The following is a 26,463-nucleotide window of genomic DNA, read 5'->3' as shown; positions in this document are numbered from 1 at the left end:
GTTGGATCCTCATCAGAATCATTAGTCACACCTTCATCAACAATGTAACAAGATTTGTCTTTATTCTTCTTAAATCTGTATCTCTGATATTCAGGGTTAGGCTTGTATGTTCTTCTAGCTTCTTCTCCTAGTCTAGCATGTCTATCAGGGCATCTTGAAGCCATATGACCAATCTTATTGCAGTTAAAACATTTAAAGGGTGCTTTACCTTCATACTTACTTCCAACTAGACCTTTAGGCATTTTCCTTGCAAATAGTGCTTCAAGTTCTTCAAGTTCTTCATTTTCTTTCCTACTTTCTTCAAGTTCTCTTGCATAAAAGGCTTTCCAATCAGATTTGTCAAATGAGTGAATAGATGATGTTGATGCTTTAAAGGCCAAATCTATCTTTATAGTAGCAACAGGACCAAATTCTTCAATTTCAAAAGCTGAAAGTTTCCCAATTTATGTATCCCTAGTAACTGATGTATTAGGCATTTTTCTTAACTCATTTATAGCAGTGACTTTCATTTTATATGCCGGTGGCAATCATCTTAAAACTTTTGAAACAATTTCATCCTCACTTAAGGTTCCTCCACAACATTTAATACCCAAAACAATTTCATTTACTCTTTCCATAAAAGCAGAAATCCTTTCATCTTCTTCCATTTTCAGATGTTCATACCTGACCTGGAAGCTTTCGAGTTTTGCAATTTTGACTGTGGAATCTCCTTCTTTCACTGTTTCCAAATGATCTTAAATAGCTTTAGCAGTAAACCTATCTAATAGTCCAATGATTTGTTGATCTGATAATGCACTCAAAAGTGCTTCTCTTGCTTTGCAATCATTTTCCTCATCTTTTGTCAAGTTAGCTGGACTAGGCTGACCTTGTACAACAGCAGTATAACCATTCTTTGTAACATCCCAGATGTCTTTTCCAATGCAATTTAGATGTGTCCCCATTCTGATCTTCCATATGCCATAGTTGGTTCCATCAAGTTTAGGACTGTCCTTCCTAAAATAGTTAGTAGACATTGGATCTCCTCAAGCTATTAAACTTCTGCAAAAGAGGACTAAGCTCTGATACCAATTGTTAGGTCCCAGAGACAACTGAGAGGGGGGGGTGAATCAGCTGTCAAATAAATTCAAACCAAAAACAACTCAACCAACTTAATGCTTAATACTGGTAAACTAGTTCAATATGCTGGTAGACAGTTCTAATAGTTAATTGCTATACCGGTAAGGATTAGTGCATGAAACATAAACACAAAGTCATCCACAACACATAACACCAATATTTGTACGTGGAAACCCTGTAAGGGGAAAAACCATGGTGGGAAACCTTACCCACAATCAGATGATACTACTGCAGATAGTAAGTGTACATAAATGGGGTCTGCACATGCCAAAAGGCCAACCGCCTAGAGCTAACTGCTCAATCACAAAATGGGAGTCACACTGACTACAGTTGGATGGTTAAATCTAATAAGAATGTACTGCACAAAATAGCATCTTCATATGTTGGATTTAGTACCAGTGTAGTTCTGATTGTCTTCACAAAAATCCTCCTTCAATCTTGAAATGATGTCTGCGTGTATAGCTCTACTTATTCTTACATATACTTTCACACAATCCTTTTCGCATTCCACATTTGATCTTACAAATAAGATCTTACATTTATACCATAACCTAAGACCATTTTTAGTAGGTTGGCTCTACAAGATATTACAATAAAATTATTTTACAAACAATATATATCTGATGCAATAACCGATTGAACATGTCGGCTTAATGCATTTACAACAATAATTAATCATCTCCATAACGTGCCATACTAATCCGGAAAAGATAAACCTGTCGGTGTAACCCTAGACCTATTTGCTGGTAACAACAAATATGCAAATATGAATATACCTATAAACAAAACTCCAGGATAAGATGTCCAAATGATGTCTTCGACATTACCAAGTGTTTTCCATATCATTCCAAGTGTCAGTGATCAATATATCTTACTGGTGTACCAGATACCAGTGACTGTGCTTGAGTCACTTGCTTACCAGTGAATGTTGTTGATTCTCCAAAGTGCCAGAGTTGATAAGAGTTTAGTAGGTGTTGACATCAATGACAAAACCATATCAAAATACCAACAGATATCACCTTGTGTTGCAAAACACCAGTAAGGTAAGGGAGAGAATGTCATTTAGTACAATGAGCACTGAAGTCACAAGTACACGAGTTAGTGTTTGACTTGTGTGGATAAAATGGACAAGTTATCAATACATTCTATCACCAATAAGGAAAGGTTGTCAATTGGTAATAGTTGTGTTGATAGTGAGTAGTTGCCAACCATCAAGTATATGACCAATGTACAAGCAGGATGAGCAAGATGTTGGTAGTTGATTGTGATGAAGAGGCAGAATATTACATAAATCACATCAACACAGGAGGAGAAGGATGTAGAGGTCACTGGTATGCTGTGTGGATGCAGAACAACAGGACTCCAACTAGATAGAGATGCATTCACCATGTGAAGAAATGACCGAAAGTGGGTGTGCCCAACCGGATCACATGTTCCAGTTTGAAGATATGTTGTATGAATAGGAAAGCCACATGAATACAGTGTAGGATACAGATTACAAGGATCCACTACCACCGGTAAGTGGAAATTATCTCCTATTATGTATAGTGTGCATCATAGTTCTATGAGATAGGGAAGAAGAGGTAAAGGTAGGTGTTTGAAGGCTCACACCGGATCTACTGGTGAAACAAAAGGATGCCTCAAGTGCATGAAATCAAGGTTATGCACTGGACTGACAAAGTAGGCATGATATGTTGCTAGGATAGATCAAGAGTGATGGGTTTGCCACCTTGACAAAGTAGTTGAGATATGGTCTAGACTGATGAAGAAGAAGGCAAGGCTGAGCTACTATAGAAAGAAGAAAATAGATGGATTGAAGATGGAGTCAGTTGAAGGTTGATGACATGGTGTCATAAAGGGGTCTATTGGTAAGTATATCCACTAGTAATATGGACAAGGTGTAGATGCAGAAGACTCCCATCTGATGAAGATGTGCATAAGGCAGGTTAGGAAGAATGTTGACCAGTGGAGTGTTCTAATGGAAGAGAAGCAGAGTGTAAGGTTGAAAGTTGATCGGTTAAGGGTTTAATCAGAAGGGTTAGTAAGTTGATAGATGAACCCTATAATGGAGTTGGTCGGTGATCCCATCCATACTGACATAGATAACCTAGCAGAGGTGGATGCTAACACAGGGGCCACATGGAGGTGAAGTGGCATGTTAAGTCGATGAAGTTTCAGGTGGTGAGGTAGCTGGTGATAGGTTGACATTTATGTCGACTATGAGATTCATGAGATGCACAATAGAGGTTTATGTCTTGAGGTCAAACAGACAACATAGATCCAACACAGACTATTTGAGCAGATTTATGTAGGTGAAGGGAGCTATAAAGCTATTCTTGGTAATCAACCAAGATATCCTCTAAGAGGTTAAATGCAGACTACTAAAAATAGAAGGCATGACAATGGCAATATTGATTGATGAGTTACATTTTATGAATCCAAGTGATCAGATCTAATGATATCTAACCAGATTTGGTTTCTCTCGAGGTGGATGAGAAAACCCTAACCACTAGAAATATGAATTGGATTTTTGCAGGATGAGAGAGTATTGTTGAAGGTTGTTGCTGGATGAGAGAGTATTGCTAGAGGAGTGAAATCAGTCAAGTCCTCATCAAGAAGAAGAAGAAGAGACTGAGTGTGAGTAAGAATAGGGTTGAAGTGTTCAATCAACATCAGTGAGGCTACCGATAGTCAGCCACTAGGTCTGACAAAAGAGAGAATCGACAGTGACCATACCAACACAAAAAATCTGTAGAAGACTACAGAGAAGGCAAGTAGAGAACCGACAAAGTGTAGTACTGGTGGAGAGCAACAATGTAGTAGAGAGAACCAATAGAGAGATGAACCAGTAGAAAAGGACAAGAGACTGAACCGCCAAGAGTGCAACATAGAGCATAGTGCAACAAAGAGCAAGGTGCACCAAAGAAAAGGTTAATAGAGAACTGACAAAGATCTATAGAGAAGAGAACTAGTGGAGAGACATACTTGAGAGTTACAAATTCTTATGTAACAAGAAGATAACTTTGGTATCAAAATATGATTTTGTAATCACTAAGTTGGAGCTTGGTGCAGGGGTTGTAGCTCCTTGGGTTGGTGCCCTAAATTAGGGTTTGGTGCTCCTTGGGTTGGTGCCCTAAATCAGGGGTTGGTGCCCTAAACATTGTAAATAGAGATACATTATGCAAATGGATTGGATCAATAGACTCCAACAATATTTCTCACTGAGGTTTTTCCCATCTTGGGTTTTCCTTGTATATGTCGGTGTTATGTGATGTGTCCTTTATGTGTGAGTGTGTTTGTGTTAGTCTCCCATCTAACCGGTAAGTCTGCATTTTAGATCTATTAAATGGTATACTCACATAGGATAGTTAAAGGGAAAAGTTTGAGAACCACTGATTCACCCCGCTCTTAGTGATACATTGTGTCTAGAACAATCATCAAAGACTGATGCTAAATAGACTTTACAACCTAGTCAATTACAAAACCCTAACCTCATACAAAGATTTAAATCATAGATCATCACAAATCTTTACAAATAATTACAGATCATCATATGGATCAGTACAACACATTTTAAATCAATTATAGTCATTGAATGATCACCACACATCTATCTGATACACTTTCAAACCCTTAGCTCATTCTACTAAGAAATTCGCTCATTCCAAAGATATTCACTCTTTGTACGTGCCAAAACAACATCTTATCACTTCACGTGGATTTATCCCCATCATCACCATCTTCCAAGAATAATGTAATACACCTCCAAAATCAAAATCATTACTGGTTATAAGATATGAATGTCTGTTCTCAAACCCTACTAAAACCCTATAGAAAATACATCAGTAAATCACAAACATGACTTCTGGTAGCCAAAACATGATGCAGTTCTGGTCATAACCTCATTAGAATGTTACAAACACATATTCCAAACTGCAACACCAAATTCCACATCAATATCTAGATCCAATTACTTAAGCATAACACAGTTTCATATTTACCGGTTAAAGTCTTATTTGCTAGTTAACTGTCAAATCCATTCCATAGCTTTCCAGTCAATCATAGATGACTTAGATAACATGATAGAACAATGTAACCATTGTCTCCATCAATGACAATAGAAACTGATCATCAAGTCATCAAACAACATCTCAACTATATCATCACCAACAGTCCTTATACTAGTTCATCAATGTCATCAACAACTATACCAATATGCCAACATTATCTCCCTTTGCAATCGATGGCAACATTGAAAAAACCTCATCATGCTGAATTGAACTGATTTTTTCTGTATTTTTTCTTCTACTCAACATCTCCTTTGTATTTCTTCTACCAGTTATCTAGTTCTTCTTCTCAACTAGTTCTTGTCCCCCTTTGACAACAATGCCAAAGGTGCAAATACCTCTATTGTCTTCATCTCTGATGGTGCCATCTCTATTTATCTCATCATAGCTACTCTCCATTAGGAGTAGCCCACTTCACATCAATCCAAAACTGAAATATATTCATTCAATTCACTATATTGATGCATTGCCATCATCTTAGTTGATCTTTTGCAGGGGTACAAACCCTAATCTTCCTATGAGATATTCAAAGTTTGTCTTAGGAAAAGGTTTAGTGAATATATCTGCTCACTTCTCTTTTATAGACACATACTCCATTCTTACTTTCTTCTCTTGTACTCTTTCCCTTAAAAAGTGATACTTCAACTCAAAGTTCCTTGTTGTTGCATGTAACACAAGATTTTTTGAAATATTAATATGATACCAAATGCTATTTGTGAGGATTTAGTTATTACTTTGGGGGGGGGGGGGGGGGGGTGAATTGACATTAACAATAAAATTTAAAACTATAACAATAAACAAAAACTTCTTTCAAAAAAATTCATAAATAGTATTGGTAATAATTGAAATCATATTGCAGATCAGATTTATCAAACTGTTCTTCTAAGTGTGCATCAACATGCATGTAATAGAAAGATATCAACTCAACACATAAGAAAACAATCAACACATGAATACCATGATTTTCACATGGAAACACAAATAGGAAAAACCATGGTGGGAATTGGTACCCACAATATTTTTGCACTCTTACGGAGTGCACCCTATTAGGAGCTTAGCCCAGTTAGGAGCTTACAATTATGCCTAGTTATGAGCAAATCCTGTAAGGAGTCCCTCGATTAAGGGATTTACCTCAGCCTTGTTAGGACCTTTACTCTATTTGGAGTAACCTTGTGAAAGGATATAGAACCCAAGCTAATGAGTCACCCAATGAAGGGATTTATACAATCAGGCCTATCAGGACCTACCTGGCTAAAGGATTTTGAGTCTGCTGCAACTATTGGGGAACAATAGATGTATGATCTAAAAATAATACTCTCTTCTTATTTGTACAAATCCTTTTCTACTCTAATTTTCTTCTCTCTTGTACACACACACTGGTTTGGCCACACACTCTTCTTTTGATCACCGACACAGTAAATCATCATAGACCTACCCTAAATAGACTTTACAACTTAGTCAGTTACAAAACCCTAACCTCATACTAATATTTAAATCATAGATCATCACAGATCTTTACAAATCATTACAGATCATCATATGGATCATTACAATAAATTAAAAATCAATTACTATCATTGAATGATCACTACACATCGATCTGATACACTTTCAAACCCTTAGCTCATTCTACTAAGCACTTCACTCATTCCTAAGAGATTCACTCTTTGTACGTGCCAAAACAACATCTTATCACTTCACGCGGATTCAGCCACACCATCACCATCTTACAAACATAATGTAATGCACCACCAAACTCAAAATCATTACGGGTTATAATATATGAATACCAGTTCTTAAACCCCACTTAAACCCTACAAAAAATACATTAGTCAATCACAAACATGATTTTCAATAGCCAAAACATGACGTGGTTTTGGTTATAACCTCATTATAATGTTACAAACACATATTCCAAACTACAATACCAAATTCCCCATCAATCTCTATATCCAATTACTTAAGCATAACATAGTTTCACATTTACTAATTAAAGTCCTATTTGCCAGTTAACTGTCAAATCCATTCCATAGCTTTCCAGCCAATCATAGATGACTTAGATAACATGATAGAACAATGTAACCATAGTTGCCATCAATGACAACACAAACTAATCATCAAGTCATCAAAAAATATCTCAACTATATCTTCACTAACAGTTCTTATATTGGTTCATCAATATCATCAACAACTATGCCAATATGCCAACATTCTTCCCCTTTGGCATTGATGGCAACACCAAAAAACCTCATCATGCTAAATTGAACTAATTTGTTGTGTATTTTCTCTTCTGATCAACATGTCCTTTGTATTTCTTCTGTCAATTATCTATTTCTTCTTCTTCTTATCTAGTTCTTCTTCCCCTTTGACAACAATGCCAAGGGTGCAAATACCTCAGTTCTCTTCATCTTTGTTGCTTTCATCTTTGTTTATCTTGTTGTCATATGCACACTCCAATGAGACATTGTAGGTGATTCAAGGTTTTGTCACTGATGGCAACCTTACAATCCTATGGCACCGGCAAGGCATTATACCGGTAAGATAGTTCACCAGCATCAACAGATCACACTCTACACCGACACTCAGACCACCGGCACCGACACAAAGAAAGGAAGCATACCGGCACAGAGGCCGACAAGATTTTTGATATATTATATTTTGTTTATTATTGTAAAAACTTTGTAAGCCGATTTGGCAAGTTGTAAAATGACTCTTATATATAAGAGAGATCATTGTAGACATTTTGTAAGTAAAAAGAAATAAAGATATTAGGAAGACCTATGATGTGAAATATACGTTAAAGGTTTTATGTAAAGAATAGAGCAAAAACTGGTACTGGATCTAGCATTTTAGATGCTATTGTAAAGCAGTACAAGATATTGGATTTGTATAATCCACATCGTAAGTCAGTGAGACTTCCCATTGAGCAGTGAGCTCTAGGCAATTGGCCTTCCTACATGTGCAGGCCCCTCTTGTAAGTAATATTCTCTTATTGGCCAGTAAGTGAATATTGTGGGTCACAAATCCCACCGAGGTTTTTCCCACATTGGGTTTCCTCATTAAATCCTTGTGTCATGGTGTGCTTTTCATGTGGATGCTTTTAATTATGTTTATTGCATTATTTCTTGCATAGCGGTACACTGTTATAATATGTTCTACATGTTTTAACTTAAGAAATTCAATTCACTGGTTAGATACTGATTCACCCCCTCCTCTTAGTATCTATGGGAATCCTAACAATTGGTATCAGCGCCTGGTCTTCTATTTTTAGAAGCCTAACAGCTTGAGGAAGATCTTGACACTGGTAGATATGGAAAATCTGATGAAGCAACTTGAAGGAGCTCTCTCAGACTATGATACAGAAAAATTGAAAAATATCAAACTAGAACATGATCTAAAGGCTGCTTAGGATATCATTCAAGAACTTTAAGAGAATCTTACTATTGCAAGTAATAAAAGAGAACTTTGTGAAAAGATGCAAAATGAGAATAATGAAAAGGAATCACTTAATGATATGATAAGCAAGTTGAAACTGGAGAACATGACAACAAAGAATGAGATGCAGGATATGACTATGAGATTTTGTAAAGAAATTGAAGATAGGAAGAAGAATGAAGAAGAATTGACCAGAAGACTAAGTGATGCAACAAATGAAAATACAAGACTTAGCTATGAAAATGATTTATTGAAGATAGATCTGATGCACACTCAGAATGACTCCAATGAACTGATGAGGTAGAAAGAAGTCTTAGAAAGAGAAATAGAAACTATAAATCAACATAAAGAAAAATTCAAGAAAAGCTTAGAAGAACATGGTAACTTGCTGAAGAATCAAAAACCTAAAGGTGAAACTTCTGGAATTGGCTTTGAAGTTGGTGAAAGCTTCGGTACTGCAAACACACAGGATAACAACAAACTGGTAAGGCAACCTAATGCTTATAAATTCAATGGAAAATGCTTTAACTGTAATAAGTATGGTCATAGAGGAAATGAATGTAGATCTAGAAATTATCAAAATATCGACACACCCACCAGTCAATGTTCAAAATGCAATAAAGTTGGTCACAACTCTGAAAATTGCAGAATGAATGTGAGATGTTATGTTTGTGGAAGATTTGGACATTTATCTAATCAATGTAGAACACAAACCAGCATAGGTTATGGGAAAGCTATTCAGAAGAATAATGTGACTTGTTATGCATGTAACAAGATTGGGCATATTGCAAAATTTTGTAGAAGTAAAGGATCACCGACAGACAACAAAAGTTCTAGCTTGAAAGGTAAAGAAAAAGTTGAAGAGGTTAAACAAGAATTCTCAAAACAATGGATTAGAAAAGATGATCTAAATGTTGGGAATACTCCTCCACCGGTAGAACCAATCAATGCTTCGCCAGCAAGACAGAGTGATGCTTCACCGACAGGATAGTGTAGTGCTCCACCGGTAGGAAGTTCTTCATCAAATCGAAGAAAGTTTCCTTGAGGGTTTGGCAATCTAATGACACATGTGCTATTATTCCCTTGGTTAGAGATGAGAAGTTGGTATTTACCTCATTACCGGCAGACAATGTTAAGTGAATACTTAACTAGCATGCATTAAATGTGGTAGACGGCAAATAAACATTATAAATTTGTTGTTTTGGCTCCATTTCATTTCATCATGATTTCAAACATTCGTAGAGCATGAAATTTACAGAGCTAAGGGATTTCAAGCAAAGAGGCAAAGAATTTCAAGCAATCAATCCATCCAAAGATAGAAAAAGGTATTTATCATCATCGCATCCACCTCTGCACTTGAATATATAGCAAACCCTACTGTAGTCAAGGTTATAAAATGCCCTAGGCCCATATTTCAACTAGTTCCTAAGGTAGAAAAGAAAGATGACAATGTAGGTGCTTTCTCTCAAATACCAAAAGGAGTTGTTTATGCTGAAGACCCCAGAATTTACATTCACTATAACATAGAGGAATTGGGAGATGAAAAGATCAAAATAATGTATAAATCTATCATATGTTATAATTTTGGAAATGTAAAACCGGAACATAAAATCATTGAAACCCTAGGATTTACTGAAATCCTCTACATTCCTGAATTTCCCAAGGATGTGATTAGGATAGCCTTAATCAGGGTACATGGTGAATTTTTCTGGTTAGATGTAATTCACAAAATTACCAAGGAAGCTGTGAAAGTTGTCACAAGATTACCATCCACCGGTAAAAGACCAGACAAGACTAAGAAGGTCTCAAATGACCTAGTAACTAAACTAACTGGTGCAACATCTGACAGAAGATCCTTGAGGGTAAATGATGTAATAGATACAAATGTGAGAGTTGTTAGCATGATTTTAGGGTATAAATCTACTCATGTAAATAGGCTTAACTTAGTTTCAAGCTTATGCATTAAGAGTGCTTATGATATGGTTACAGACAATGTAAAAATTGACATATGTGAATGGTTAAAAGATGAGTTAATTAACAACTTAGGAAAGATAAAGAAAGATAAGAAAGGAACTTTTAGATTTGGTAATCTACTTGTATACTTGATGCTAAACATAACCAAACAGGTTCTCGGTATAGGCTATAAAGTACTTGGATTTGATATACTGGTAGGAAAATAGTTGACAGAACTATTCAACAACATGGGTGAAGACAAGGAAAAGAATATCCATGAATACTTTCAAGCACTTAAGGCCAAAATGAAGAAGAGAATCATATTATCATAGAATATTGTTGACAAGTACACAGATGAGATCTAGATGGAAGCAGTCATCCCAAGAACAATTTGGGTAATAGAGATGGGCTATGAGACAGATGATCATATAATTGAGACTTATGCTAAAGCACTTCTGGAAGCACCAAATGAACCAAAGGAAGAAGTATTTGGTAGTGCTTAGACCATAGAAAAGCAAATTCAATCTAAGAAGAGAGTGAAGAAGGTTGAGGCAGTTGTGAGAAGAGGTTCTAGACAGGCAAAGGCTATTTAAGAAGATGTATTAAAGAAAACTGGTATCACTGAGGATGAGTTAGGAACTCTATAGCCTGAGACTCACCTATCACCGGTAGGCACTTCTTTAGAAAGTGACATGCCTGCATCTTTCAAAAGAGTTGTAAGGAAAAGAGATCCTTCACCGGCAACCACACCCTCACCTAGGAGAACTAGACAGAGACAACAAGCAGTAAGATCTCCAGTTAAAAAGACTACACCAAAGAAGAAACTGACACCCAAGAAGAAGAGAACAAAACAAAACTTGGCCCCTCTTGACATATTGCTAAATGAAATTACAGAGGAAGGGAAACTCAAAAACATAGGAAAGGTCTATGACACTTTGACAACAGATGAAAAAGAACAAGTGGAAAACAATGTTATTTTGCACATGGACATGTATAAGAAGTTTTTGATGGAAGTGATAAATGAAGTACTAGATGAACTATTCAAAAGACTTGAAGCAAGAAGACAAGCTGTTATAGAGCTTGATAAGAAAATCAAAATTGAAAAGTTACTAGTTGTTTATCCAATAAACTCACCTAAAGAAATAGATGATTTAATTGCAGAAACCAACAGGTCAGTATTCTCTACTACACACCGGCATATTGCTTCAATGGTTGGAAGATTTAATGAGGTAACTAAAGAAACAAAAAATGCATGGGATATATTTATTGTTGAGAAAGAAAAACAGGAAGAATACAGGAACCCCAAACCAATAAAGGTATATCAGAAGGAGAGAGACAAAGGAAAAGGAAAGGTTGGTGGACCTCTGAGTATCAAAGTTAAAGATAACTTATCCCCACCACCTCAAATTACATCACCAGTAAAAACTACTGAAGGTCAACCGACAGATGAGAGTATGAACATAAAGGATACTAATCCTAATCCTAAGGTACTGTACACAGTAGATGTGATACACAAAAGATCAACATTGTGGTAGATAAAGATACAACTGGTATGACATACATGGCTAGTGAGCCACCGTTAACTGAGCAAACTGATCAAACACAAGAGAAACCGGAAGATGATAACACAAGAGAACAAATAGAGAAACAAGAAGAGCAAAAGGCTCTAGAATAGGAACAGGTACAGGAATAGAGTCATGAGGAAATAGTACAATTGACAATAGGAGAAGTACACAAACAATTCCTTAAGGAAATGCAAACACAAATAGACCTACCAGAGGTCACAACAAGCTTGGTTACTTCCTCCATCGATGGAATTGAGAATGTTGGTTCCTCCTCAGCAGACCACAAATCAACAATGTAACTGAAATACTCTTAGATTCAATCAAAAGGATACCAGATTGTAGTTCACATGCTTATAAAGCTATAAATGACACAATCCCAATTTTGAAGGTAATTGCTCCTAACTGTAACATAGACAATAAGGATTCTTTAAAAAAATGTGATACTTTGTGTAAATACATCACTAAGAACACAGTGATTGTCAAGCAAATAAAGGAAGAGACTTTGAAGAATAAGGTAGAAATTGAAAAACATAAATTCTTTGAAGATCAGATAAAGAAGTGTACTAGGGAATTTGACACACTTCTACCGAAACTATGTAACTTATTGAAAGAATACAAAACTCTATACAAAGACACCTACAAGACAAACTTTTTGACATTAGACATAGATAAGAAAATGAGAAAGGTACAAGATGAAATCAATAAACTTGTTGATAATTTTGTTAACTCACCTGATACATTATCAGTTTTTGAGCAAAGGATAACAAATTTTGAGGAAGAGTTACTTAAGTTAGAAAGAGAAAAGGAGAGAATAGTGGATAAGGAAAAGAATTTGAGACTAAAATTGAGTCCAAGATTGGACTATCTAGCATCATTGCGAAAGGAAATATCTGAGGCACTGATACAAGGACATAAAACACTGACAGAGCATATGCAGAACCTCACCGGTATAGTTAAAAGAATAGAGACAACAATAAGAGACAGTAAGAAGTTTATGGAGAGTATAAACTTGATTTTGGTGGATCTATTTCAAATTGTAACTACCCAGTTATAGAGTTGAGACTACAACTCTACTGACATCTTGACAACCTTTGTCATTGATGCCAAAGGGGGAGTAGTAGTATGAGAAAATAACCGGCAAAAGACTTATCTACTCAGGGGGAGTTCTTATATTTTTGGTAACATATTTTTGGAAACATTTTTGGATTAAAGTTTTGGATACACTTTTGAATTTTCTCATGAGTGTCGCCATCAATGCCAAAGGGGGAGATTGTTGGCATATGCACACTCCAATGAGACATTGTAGGTGATTGAAGGTTTTGTCATTGATGATAATCTTACAATCTTATGGCACTGGTAGGGCATTACACTGGAAAGATAGTTCACTCAACAGATCACACTCTACACCGGCACTCAGACCACCGACAGCGGCACAAAGAAATGAAGCATACTGCCACAGAGTCCAACATGATTTTTGATATATTATATTTTGTTGATTATTGTAAAAACTTTGTAAGCCGACTTGGAAAGTTGTAAATTGACTTATATATAAGAGAGATCATTGTAGACATTTTGTAAGTAAAAAGAAAAAAAGATATTAGGTAGACCTATTATGCAAAATATAGGTTAAAGGTTTTATGTAAAGAATAGAGCAGAAACCGGTACTGGATCTGGCATTATAGATGCTATTGTAAAGCAGTACAAGATATTGGATTTGTATAATCCACATTATAAGTCAGTGAGACTTCCCATTGAGCAGTGAGCTCTAGGCAATTGGTCGTCCTGCATGTGTAGGCTCCTCTTGTAAGTAATATTCTCTTATTGGCTAGTAAGTGAATATTGTGGGTCACAAATCCCACTGAGGTTTTTCCCTCTAGGTTTCCTCATTAAATCCTTGTGTCATGGTGTGTTTTTCATGTGGATGCTTTTAATTCTATTTATTGCATTATTTCTTGCATAGCGGTACACTGTTATAATATGTTCTACATGTTTTAACTTAAGAAATTCAATTCACTGGTTAGGTACTAATTCACCCCCCGCTCTTAGTATCTGGGGGAATCCTAACATATCTAATCATAGCTGCTCCCTCTAAGGAGTAGCTCACTTCACATCAATCAAAAACTTAAAGATATTCAATGAATTTTCCATATTGATGCATAGCCAGCATCTTAATTGATCTTGTGCAGGGGTACAACCCCTAATCTACCTCAGAGATATTAAAAGGTTGTCTTAGGCAAAGGTTTAGTGAATATATCTGCTAACTTCTCTTTGCTAGACACATACTCCATTCTTACTTTCTTCTCTTGTACTCTTTCCCTTAGAAAGTGATACTTCAACTCAATGTGCTTTGTTCTTGCATGTAATACAAGATTGTTTGAAATATTAATATGATACCGATTGTTATTTGTGATGATCTAGTTATTACTGAGAGGGGGGTGAATCAGTAATAACAATAAAATTTAAAAATTTAAAAATCAACAAAAACTTGTTTCAAAACAACTCATAAATAGTACCTGTAATAACTGAAATCATACTGCTAGTGAGATTTATCAAACTATTCTTCCAAGTGTTCATCAACATGCATGTAATAGAAAGATATCAACTCAAAACATAATAAATCAATCAACACATGAACAATAGGATTTTCACATGGAAACCCACATGGGAAAAACAACGGTGGGAATTGGTACCCACAAGATTTTTGCACTCTTTCGAAATGCCCCTTGTTAGGAGCTTACAATTATGCCCAGTTAGGAGCAGACCCTATTAGGAGTCTCCTGGTTAAGGGATTTACCTCAGCCCTGTTAGGAGCTTTACTCTATTAGGAGTAACCCTATGAAAGGATTTAGAACTTGAGCTAGTGAGTCACCCAGTGAAGGGATTTATACAATCGGGTTTGTCAGGACCTACCCAGTTAAGGAATTTTGAGTCTATTGCAACTGATAGGGAACAATAGATGTATGATCTGATGATAAAGAATATCAAAAGCTAGTTTTAGAATTGGAGACTCTCCGAGATGTCCTTGAGAAATGTCAGGATGAGCTCAAGATGAGAATCTAGTTTGATGTCAGCAATGATGCCAAAGACACTGAAGGTTTAGGTAGTGGTGTCGGTGAATGCTTCACTAGCAAAAATGTCCCCCACAATGATATTTTGTTTCTCTTCAAATGCAGATAACAAGGGACAAACCTTCATATTTAGAAATTCTCCTCGGAAGAAGGTAGATCTAACCACAACAGTGAAGACATGTAGACAAGGATGATGACCAGTGCTGAGAGAAGGAGGAGAAATGCAAATTCCAAAGGAAAAGGGAAGATGGGAGAAAACAATATTGGCCATTTGGTGGAATTGATTATGTGTTGCATTAATGTTTTGTCATTGATGTCAACACTAGCTATTTGGATGCTTTACTGACATGCTTCTCATCTTGGTAGGTTGAGTAGTTTTTGGTTAACTTGGATCTGACCTGATCTAGTTGACTCTGGTATAATATGGTGATGAAATTGGCTTGTTCATAATGCTTGTACTCAGATTTGGTCAGTTGGTTTTGGTCTAGAGATTAGATGCTATGAAGATTGGTTTCTGGTTCCGGTGAGGGTTTCACCGACAGAGATTTTAGTGGAGATCTTTGATGCATTGCATAATTGGTGTTGATGCAGCTTCTGATGGAGTTTCAGGATGTTGTTGGTGATCATGTTCGAGATTTGGCATTTGGAGATCATTATTGAAGTATGTGGACCTATACTTGGTCCCAGTTGATCTAGGTTATGGACCAACATTGATGTAATGTGTAGACAAGACCTATTGTTGTATTTCTGGGATGTCTTATGTGTTGGATATTATTTTTTTTGGTCTAAGGTAGACATGGTTTGTAATTATGTAATTGGTTTATTGTTTGGTGGCCGACCTGAATGTTTATGGTCAAGGGCTTGTATAAATAAGATGTAAGATCTCATTGTAGATCATCATGGTTATTGTAAGAGGTCATGGTCAAGGAATGTAATGGGTGAATAATGTAATATCATTTAGGTAGAGGATTTGGTCGATCATTGGAGATCAAATTGGGTGTATAGAAGAGGATTTATTCCTTTGGTATTAAGCTTGATCGAAACTATACTCAGGCATAGGAGATGCTATCTTTTGAAGTTCAACACTTCTCTGGATTGTAGTCTAGATTTGTATGTAGTCAGTGAGGCTCCTTTTGTAATGAGAAGTGTGCTCTAGGTTGTTGGCCTTCTTGGAAGTGTAGGCCCCTTCATTGTAAATTCACATACTTACTGCAAAAGTATGATTTGATTCTGGGTAGGCTTCTCACCATGCTTTTTCCCTTTACCGGATTTTCCACGTACAAATCTTGGTATTGTATGGATGGATTTTATTCAGTGATTATTGTTTATGCTTAATTAGATTAACTTCTATTCTGGTATTGTTGTTTTAAATTGCTAGTTCTTCTGATAATCTGTGACAACTGATTCACCCCCCCTCTCAATTGTCTTTTGGTTATCTGAATTGTCTAACAATTGGTATTAGAGCTTTGGTCCTCTCTGCAAAAATATTAACCACTTAAGGAAGATCCTATGCAAAGTAATAGTTCAAGTTCATCTAGTTCTTCTGGAGCTATCTTTTGAAGGGATATACCGACGCTTGATGGAACAAACTATACACCCTATAATCTGGGATCTGGAAATACGCATGTGGCTAACCTAAACAAGGATCTTGAGAATGATTGTAGAGAAAGAGAAGCCCTCTTGTGTGCACTTTCTGATCAGCAAAGGATTAATAGACAAATCATCTGGAAAGGCTATATGGGATAAGTTGTAGACTCTTAATGAAGGTGACCCTACGGTAAATATTCCTAAACTTGATGGTTACCAGGTGAGATATGAAAACTTGAAGATGGAAGAAGATGAAAGGATTACTACATTCAGGGAACGGGTAAATGAGATTTTTATGGGAATTCAATGTTGTGGTGGAACTTTGAGCGAAGATGAAATTATTTCTTACATCCTAAGAGCCCTACCACCAGCTTACAAAATGAAGGCTACTTCTATTAATGAGTTGAGAACAATGGCTAATACATTTGTCAACAAAGATGCTTTGGTTAGGAAACTATCTACTTTTGACCTTCAGGAATTTGGACCTTCTAGAGCTATGAAGATTGAACCTTCTTTTCATGCATCTACATTTACAATTGGTAAGCAAGATTAGAGAGATTTAGATGCAAAATAATCAGAAGATATGAAGAGAGAAGATGATGAGTTTGAGCAACTTGAAGCACTATTTTCTAGAAGAGCACCGAAAGGACTGGTAGGAAATAAGTATGAAGGAAAAGCACATTTTAAATGTTTTGCATGTAATAAGACTAGTCACTTTGCATTTAGATGTCCTGAAATAAATTTAGGATTTGAAGAAAGAGTTAAGAAAAACAAAGACAAGTCATGCTACATAGCAGATTAGGAAGGCATTACTGATTCAGATGATGAACCAATAGAAGATTCTGCTAGTGGAACCAGCAATGGGAAAGAATGGGTATTATTGGCTATCAAGGAAGATGATTCGACACTGGAAGAGAATGTACCTGAGGAGAAGGCACTTGCTACTAAAATTGAGGATAAGGATGAATGGGTAATTCACAATGGTTGTTCACATCATATGATTGGAGATAAAGGGAAGTTTTTGTCTTTCCAAGAAATTGATGGTGGACTAGTTAGATTTAGAGATGACAAGGCATGTATGATCAAAGAGAAAGGAACTATACTATTGGATGGTAAGAACAATACTGACAATGTTTATTATGTTGAAGGTTTGAAGCATAATATTTTGAGTGTAGGACAATTGGTAGATAAGGGATTTCAATTAAATTTCAAGGATATAAAATGCAAAATCATTAACATATATAGCTTGGAGATTGCAACCGGTACATAGACAAAAGGTAACATATTTCATTTGAACTCTGGTGAGAAGACATGTTTGATTACAGGGATTGATGAGAGTTGGTTATGGCATAAAAGGCCATGTCATGTGAATTTTGATTGCATTGTGAAGATTAGTTCAACTAAGGCTATTAGAGATATACCTAAGATTATGAAGCCCTATAATCCAGTATGTAAAGAATGTCAAATGGGTAAACAGGTCAAAACCTTTTTTAGGAGTATACAAGATAAATCAAATGATGTTCTTAATCTTATTCATACTGATTTGTGTGGCCCTACTAGAGTTAAAACTTTTCATGGTGATATATATTTCATGCTAATCATTGATGATTATTCTAGAATGATGTGGGTTACTTTTTTGAGAGAAATATATGAAGCATTTGAAAAGTTTAAAATCTTTAAGGATAAAATAGAAACTGAGATATGATTAAAGATTAAATGTTTGAGATGATATCATGGTGGAGAATTCACATCCGGTGAGTTTAGTAACTTTTGTGACAAGCATGGTATTAGAAGACAATTTTCTACTCCCCGGACACCTCATCCAAATGGAGTTGTGGAAAGGAAAAACAAAACTATCTTGGATGATGCTAGAACAATGATGATGGAAGCTAATCTTCCTCATATCTACTAGAGAAAAGAAGTGAGTGCAGTGGTTTATACATTCAACAAAGTACATATAAAAGGAGAAACCAATAAGACACCTTATGAATTATGGTTTGGAAATACACCTAGAGTTAAGTATTTTAGAATTTTTGGCAGTAAATGTTATATCAGGAGAGATGATACTATTGGGAAATTTGATCCTATAAGTGATGAAGGAATGTTTCTTGGTTATTCTAATGAAAGCAAAGCATATAGATGTTATAACAAGAGATTGTAGAAAATAGTGGAGAGTGCTAATGTCAAAGTAGAAGAGCTGAGAAAAAGTCAAATCAGAATTTATGAAAAGGAACTGGCAGTGGAAATGATTATATCTGAATTGGTAGCACCTTTACCAGAATAGAGAGTTGAACCAGTTACTCTGATATCATCAGAAGATTTTGTAGTAACTCAAGAAAAGGGAAGAGGAACAGAGAGTCAGAAGACTCCTAGGTATGCAAGATTGAATCATTCTGAAGATCAAATCATTGGGGATAAAAACAATGGAGTGATGACTAGAAGAATACTAGCAACTAATGAGGCATGTAAAGATTAATTTTGGTTAAAAGCTATGGAAGAATAATTAGATGAGATTGAGAAAAATAACACATGGATTTTGGTTCCTCGGCGTAAAAATAAAAAATGTTATTGGAACTAAATGGGTTTTTAGAAATAAATTGAATGAGGATGGTAAAGTTATAATGAATAAGGCTAGATTGGTTTGTAAAGGATATTCTCAGAAGGAAGGAATTGATCATGGAGAAACTTTTGCACCTGTAGCTAGGATTGAAGCTATAAGATTATTTCTTGCCTATGCTTCTTATAAAAATTACAAGGTTTATTAGATGGATGTTAAATGTGTATTCTTGAATGGAGATCTTGATGAGGAAGTTTATATTGATCAACCTGATGGTTTTTCACTATCAGATGATACTGATATGGTTTGTAGATAAAGGAAAACTTTATATAGACTGAAACAAGCACCTAGAGCTTGGTATGCAAGGTTGGATAAATATGTTTTGAAGCTTGCTTTTACTAAGGGTAGTGGTGACAATAATTAATATTATAAAATCACTGATGATGATATACTGATTATTGAAGTATTTGTTGATGACATTATTTTTGGAGGTGAAGACAAATTATGCATAGAATTTTCTAAGAACATGGAGAAAGAATTTGAGATGTGTATGATTGGTGAGATGAAATTTTTCTTAGGTTTGAAGATTACTTAGACTAACAAAGGTATTTTTATCTATCAAACTAAATATTCTAAGGAATTGTTGAATAAATTTGGTATGAGACATTCTAAACCAATAAGTACACATATGGTTACAAGTGAGAAATTGACAAGGAAAGATGTTTCTGCACCGATAAATCCTACAAGATACAAATCTATGATTGGAGGTCTACTTTATTTGAATCAAACTAGGCTTGACATTATGAATGTTGTTTGTATTTTTTCAAGATTTCAAAGTGATCCTAGAGAAAATCATGAGATGGCAGTGAAAAGGATTTTTAGATACTTGCAAGGTACATCAGAATATGGTTTGTGGTATCCTAAGGATGATAACTTCACTTTATGTGCATATACATATGTTGATTGGGTTGGAGATGTTGATGACCGGAAACATAATTCCAGTGGAGCTTTCTTTCTCAGAAAGAAGTTGGTTTCATGGATCAACAAGAAAGAATCGTGTACTTCTTTATCTACTGCTGAAGTTGAGTATGTTGCTGCTACTAATAACTGTACACAAATTTTATGAATGAAGCAAATGTTGATGGATATAAAGGTGGATTGTGATGCACCAGTAATTATTCATCACAATAACTCTGCTGCTATTGATATATCAAAGAATCTGGTATTTCATTCTAAGACAAAGCCCATATCTATCAAGTATAACTTTTTGAAGGGGGAGGTGGAAGCAAATGAAGTTAAACTAGTTTATGTGAACACTAAAGAACAGATTGTAGATATTTTCACTAAACCTCTATCCAAGGAATCATTTGAGTACCTGAGAGACAGATTGGGGGTTTTTGCCCCTCTGACAGAGACTTGATTGATGTGGTTTTGCATCAGTTTGATATGCATTATCAAAGATCCTTTTGATTTTGGCACTAATCTGGGATGCTACTACTCAGGGGGAGTAGTCAGCTTTGAGATTTAGAGGCTTATATTGTTTATTTGATATTTTTGTCATATTTATGGCACTGATGTCAAAGGGGGAGAGATAGTAATGTGAAAAAGAAATTTGTAACTTTACAGAGATATTATTCAAAGGGGGAGAGTCATTGATATTCAGAGCTATATGAAAGAGATTGTTGGTTGTCTTCTATAGGGGAAGACTTGTTTGGCATTTCTTGGTACTTAGATGTTTTTCACATCTAGTGTTGCCATCAATGCCAAAGGGAGAGATTGTTGGCCATTTGGTGGAATTGATTATGTGTTGCATTGATGTTTTGTCATTGATGTCAAAACTAGTTGTTTGGATGCTTTAATGGCACCCTTCTTGTCCCAGTAGGTTGAGTAGTTTCTGGTTAACTTGGATTCAGAATGATCCAGTTAACTCTGGTATAATCTAGTGATGGAATTGGCTTGTTCATAATTATTATACTCATATTTGGTCAGTTGGTTTTGTTCTAGAGATTGGATGCTATGAAGATTGGTTTCTAGTTCCGATGAGGGTTTCACCGGCAGAGCTTTTAGTGGATATCTTTGATGCATTGCATAATTGGTGTTGATGCAGCTTCTTATGGAGTTTTAGGATGCAATTGGTGATCATGTTTGAGACTTGGCATTTGGAGATCATTGCTGAAGCATGTCGACCTATACATGGTCCCGGTTGATCTAGGTTATGGAACGACATTGATGTAACGTGTTGATAAGACCTATTGTTGTATTTTTGGGATGTCTTACGTGTTGGATATTATTTTTTTTTTTCTAGAGCCGACATGGTTTGTAATTATGGAATTCATTTATTGTTTGGTGGCTGACCTAATTGTTTATGGTTGAGGGCTTGTATAAATAAGATGTAAGATCTCATTATAGATGATCATGGTTATTATAAGAGGTCATGGTCAAGGAATGTAATGGGTGAATAATGTAATATCATTCAGGCAGAGGAGTTGGTCGATCATTGGAGATTGAATTGTGTTTATAGAAGAGGATTTGGTCCTCTAGTATTGAGCTTAACCAGAACTGTACTCAGGCATAGGAGATGCTACCTTTTGTAGTTCAATAGTTCTTCGGATTGTAGTATGGATTTGTATGTAGTCATTGAGGCTCCTTTTGTGATGAGCAGTGTGCTCAAGGTTGTTGGCCTTCCTGCAAGTGTAGGCCCCTTCATTGTAAATTCACATACTTACTGCAAAATTATTATCTGATTGTGGGTAGGCTTCCCACCATGGTTTTTCCCTTTACCAGGTTTTTGATGTACAAATCTTGGTATTGTGTGGATGGCTTTTATTATGATATTATTGTTTATGCTTAATTGGATTAACTACTATTCCAGTATTGTTGTTTTAAATTGCTAATTCTTCTGATAATCTATGACAACTGATTCACCTCCCCTTCTCAATTGTCTTTTGATTATCTGAACTTTCTAATAGACAACTTCACCTAAAGCAAGAACATGAGAAGACAACAGAGTAGACCTCTTACCAGTAGATGACAAGGAAATGCTATTTCCCATAGGGCAAATCAAGTGTGGGAAAAGAAGAGATCAGATGGAAGAGCTACAGAGAATGGACAACCTAGGATCCATCCCTAGAGAAGAAGAAATGGAGATGCTAAACTGATAAGATCTCCACATGCATGGTAGAATAAATTTATAAGTCATATGCCATCCTTTACTAGTTATTTCTTTGCATGTAATGGTTATGGCCATAGGGCAGGAGAATGTAGAAAGAGATCTAGAAGGAACAATCTAGGATCTCATAGAAATCATGCATATGGGAACAATGTATCAAGGAGTAGAAAAATGCATAATACCTCTCCTAGTTATGCAAATAGTATTTGTTATAACTGTAATGGAATTGGCCATAGAAGTCATCAATGCAGGAACATAAAAGTTCAGTCACATGACAACCGGTACAACAACTAAACTCAACATAGAAATGAATATAGAGCATATGGGAGTCAAAGAGATGCATGGAACCAAAGGAGAAATGTCCCTACAGGATCAAGAGGTCTATAGGTTTTGGTTTCCAGTCACAACAATATGACTAGAAGAAGATGGTCAAATTGGTATGATAGAAGGTTCCCTAATCATGAGGTTGAGATGAATGTTGTGTGCTACTATAGAACTACTTCCAGTTGAGATGCAGTATCTAGAAATGAAAGGACCCATCAGCTGAAGAAAGTAAGACCTTCTCCGAAGACTAGAAATGGGACAAAGAATTAGACCAAGCGGGTATGGAGGAAGAAGAAAGAAGATGCTACAATGGACCGACACTGTGCATTCAATGCAGAGGTGATATCTCCTAAGGCTTAAAGGAGATGAAGGAACTTAGGGGGAATAATACACAACTTATCATTCACCCCCTCAGTAAAGAAGGACACATGGAAGAACAAGTTGATTTCGGTATGAAGGAAGAAAGTGAGATGATAAGTGTGTGTTGTGGCAACCTTGGCTACATACCTACATATCATAGTTTGATCACTACTACATGTGTCAATAGATAGATATTAACAATTGGAATTAGATGCAATGTGACACAAAATGTTAGGAGTTGCAAGGAGGTGCTCCGATAGTGATGATGGATCGGTATAGGAAACTGATATGTGCAGATGTTACCAGTATGAATGCTAACAAGTACTTGCAGGTTGTGTAAGACAATGAGGTTTGAGATCATTGCATTAGTCTCGATAATATGAAATGAGGAGTTTATGTCTCAAGTGGTGTTGATGAAGACCTAAATGACATATATTGGTCCAGTTGTTGATCATGCAGGCATGCATGTTTTTCGGCTAATCGGTTTGATTTGTGGCATGCTAATGATATTGTATGGCATTGTGTACATCCAAGATCATGGCATAGGATGTGGTGGATATAATGGAGCTAAAAGATCATCAGATGATCACACTAGCACAACTCAACCAGTATATGGAGTTTATTAGAGCCTCGGTATTGGACCTAACCGACATTGAGGACCTGAGATGTGTTACTCAGGGGGAGTTCAAGGGTTCATATTGTTGAATCAGGATGCTTGAACTTGTGGGTGTACTGACTGCCTAAACTATAGATGTTAGAAATTGTTGTAGGAATAACTAGGAGAATTTCATGGTTAGGGATATTTACTTTCCCAATTGGTTGTATTCATAGTACAATCACACTTGATTCTAAACAAATTTGGGATCAGATAAGGGGAGATGCAGTTTGACCAACAGGTAAGTAGTATTCACTGACACATCCTTCTACAATTGAGTGCTTTAACAATTAGCATCAGATTTGCATGCTCAATTGGTGTTAGTTGATGGTTGAGTCCTCCATCTAAAGTGTTGCGACTTGAGAAGATGTGACAATTGGTATCAAAGGAGGAGATGAATCTGGTAAAGACAATGGGGATAAAGATTTTTGTTAGTGCCCGATAGATACAAAGAGGACCGAAAACCTGACAATTCCCTTTGCCATTGATGTCAAAGGGGGTGAAATTTTATGTAGTATACTGCATACTACATGTGTGAGAGTTGGATTATACATAGGGGGAGAGAGATTATGTAGTATGCAAGATACTACATTTGTTGACACCAATGCCAAAGGGGGAAATTGTTGGAATTGCATTGTCATTGATGTCAACCAGTATAGGAAGGCTACCGATATAAGAGATGTATGTCCAGCACTATCAAGGATGCATACAGGATGTGATATCTTTGATATCACCTTGTGTTGCAGAACACCAGTAAGGTGAGGGAGAGAATGTTATTCAGTACAATGACCATTGAAATTAATGATACACAAGTTAGTGTTTGAGTTGTGTGGATGAAATGGACAGGTCACTGGTACAGTCTATCACCGGTAAGGAAAGGGTGTCAATTGGTAAGAGTTGTTTTGACAGTGAGTAGTTGCCAACCGACAAGCATATGACCAATTTACAAGAAGGATGAGAAATATGTTGGTGGTTGATTGTGATGAAGAGGCAAAATGTTACCTAAATCACATCAACACAGGCAGAGAATGATGTACAAGTCACTGGTATGCTATGTGGATGCATAATATTAGGACGCCCACCAGATAGAGATGCATTCACCATGTGAAGAAATGACTGACAGTGGGTGTGCCCAACAAGATCACATGTGCCTATTTGAAGATACGTTGCATAAATAGGGAAGCCACATGAGTATAGTGGATGACAAGGATCCACTACCACTGGTAAGTGGAACTTGTCTCTTATTATGCATAGTGTTCATCATAGTTCTTTGAGATAAGGAAGAAGAGGTAAAGGAAGGTGTTTAAAGGCTCACACCAGATCTACTGATGAAACAAAAGGATGCCTCAAGTGCATGAAATCAAGGTTATGCACTAGACCGACAAAGTAGGCATGATACATTGCCAGGATAAATGAAGAGTGATGGGTTTGCCACCTTGACAAACTGGTTGAGATATGGTCCAGGCTGATGAAGAAGAAGGAAAGGCTGAGCTGCTACACACAGAGGAAAATAGATGGATTGAAGATGGAGTCAGTTGAAGGTTCATGACATGGTTTCATAAAGGTGTTTGCTAGTAAGTATGTCCACTAGTAATATGGACAAGGTTCAGATGCAAAAGACTCCCATCTGATGAAGATGTGTATAAGGAAGGTTAGTAAAAATGTTGACTGGTTGAGTGTTCCACCAGAAGAGAAGCATAGTGCAAGGTTGAAAGCTACCTGGTTAAGGATTTAATTGACAGGGTTAGTAAGCCGGTAGATGAACCCTGTAATGGAGTTGGTCGATGAGCCCATCCATACCGACACAGATGACCTAGCAGAGGTGGATGCTGACACATGGACCATGTGGAGGTGAAGTGGCATGCATGCACAGGTTGGCATGTTAAGTTAGTGAATTTTCAGGTGGCGAGGTAGCTGGTGAGAGGCTGATATTTATATCAACTGCGAGATTCAAGGGATGCACAACATAGGTTTATAACTCGTGGTCAAATAGACATCAGAGATCCAACACAAATTGTTTGAGTAGATTGAGGTAGGTGAAGGGAACCATTATTCTATTCTTGGTGATCAACCAAGATATGTGCTGATAGGTTAAATGCAAACTACTAAAAATAGAATGCGTGATCAGGAAGGCATGAGAACGACAGAATTGGTTGATGAGTAAGAATAGGGTTGAAGTGTTCAATCGGCATCAGTGAGGCTAGTGGTAGTCATCCATTGGACCTAACAAAAGATAGAACTGACACTAACCATACCGACATAGAAAAGCTGCAGAAGACTGCAGAGAAGGCAAGTAGAGAACCGACAAAGTGTAGTACCGATGGAGAGAAGCAGTGTAGCAGAGAGAATCAAATAAGAGATGAATTGAAAAAGAAAGAGAAGAGACTAAACTGGGAAGAGTGCAACAGAGAGAAGAGTGCAGCAAAGAGCAAGGTGCAACAGAGAAAAGGTGAATACAGAACCGGTAGAGATCTGTAGAGAGGAGAATTGATGGAGAGACATACTTGAGAGTTACAAAAAAAATTTGTAACAAGAAGATAAATTTGGTATCAAAATAGGATTTTGTAATCATTGAGTTGGAGCTCGGTGTAGGAGTTGTAGCTCCTT

Source organism: Cryptomeria japonica, chromosome 1 (assembly GCF_030272615.1).
Source record: "Cryptomeria japonica chromosome 1, Sugi_1.0, whole genome shotgun sequence".
NCBI lineage: Eukaryota > Viridiplantae > Streptophyta > Pinopsida > Cupressales > Cupressaceae > Cryptomeria > Cryptomeria japonica.
Note: the sequence above shows the minus strand (reverse complement) of the source record.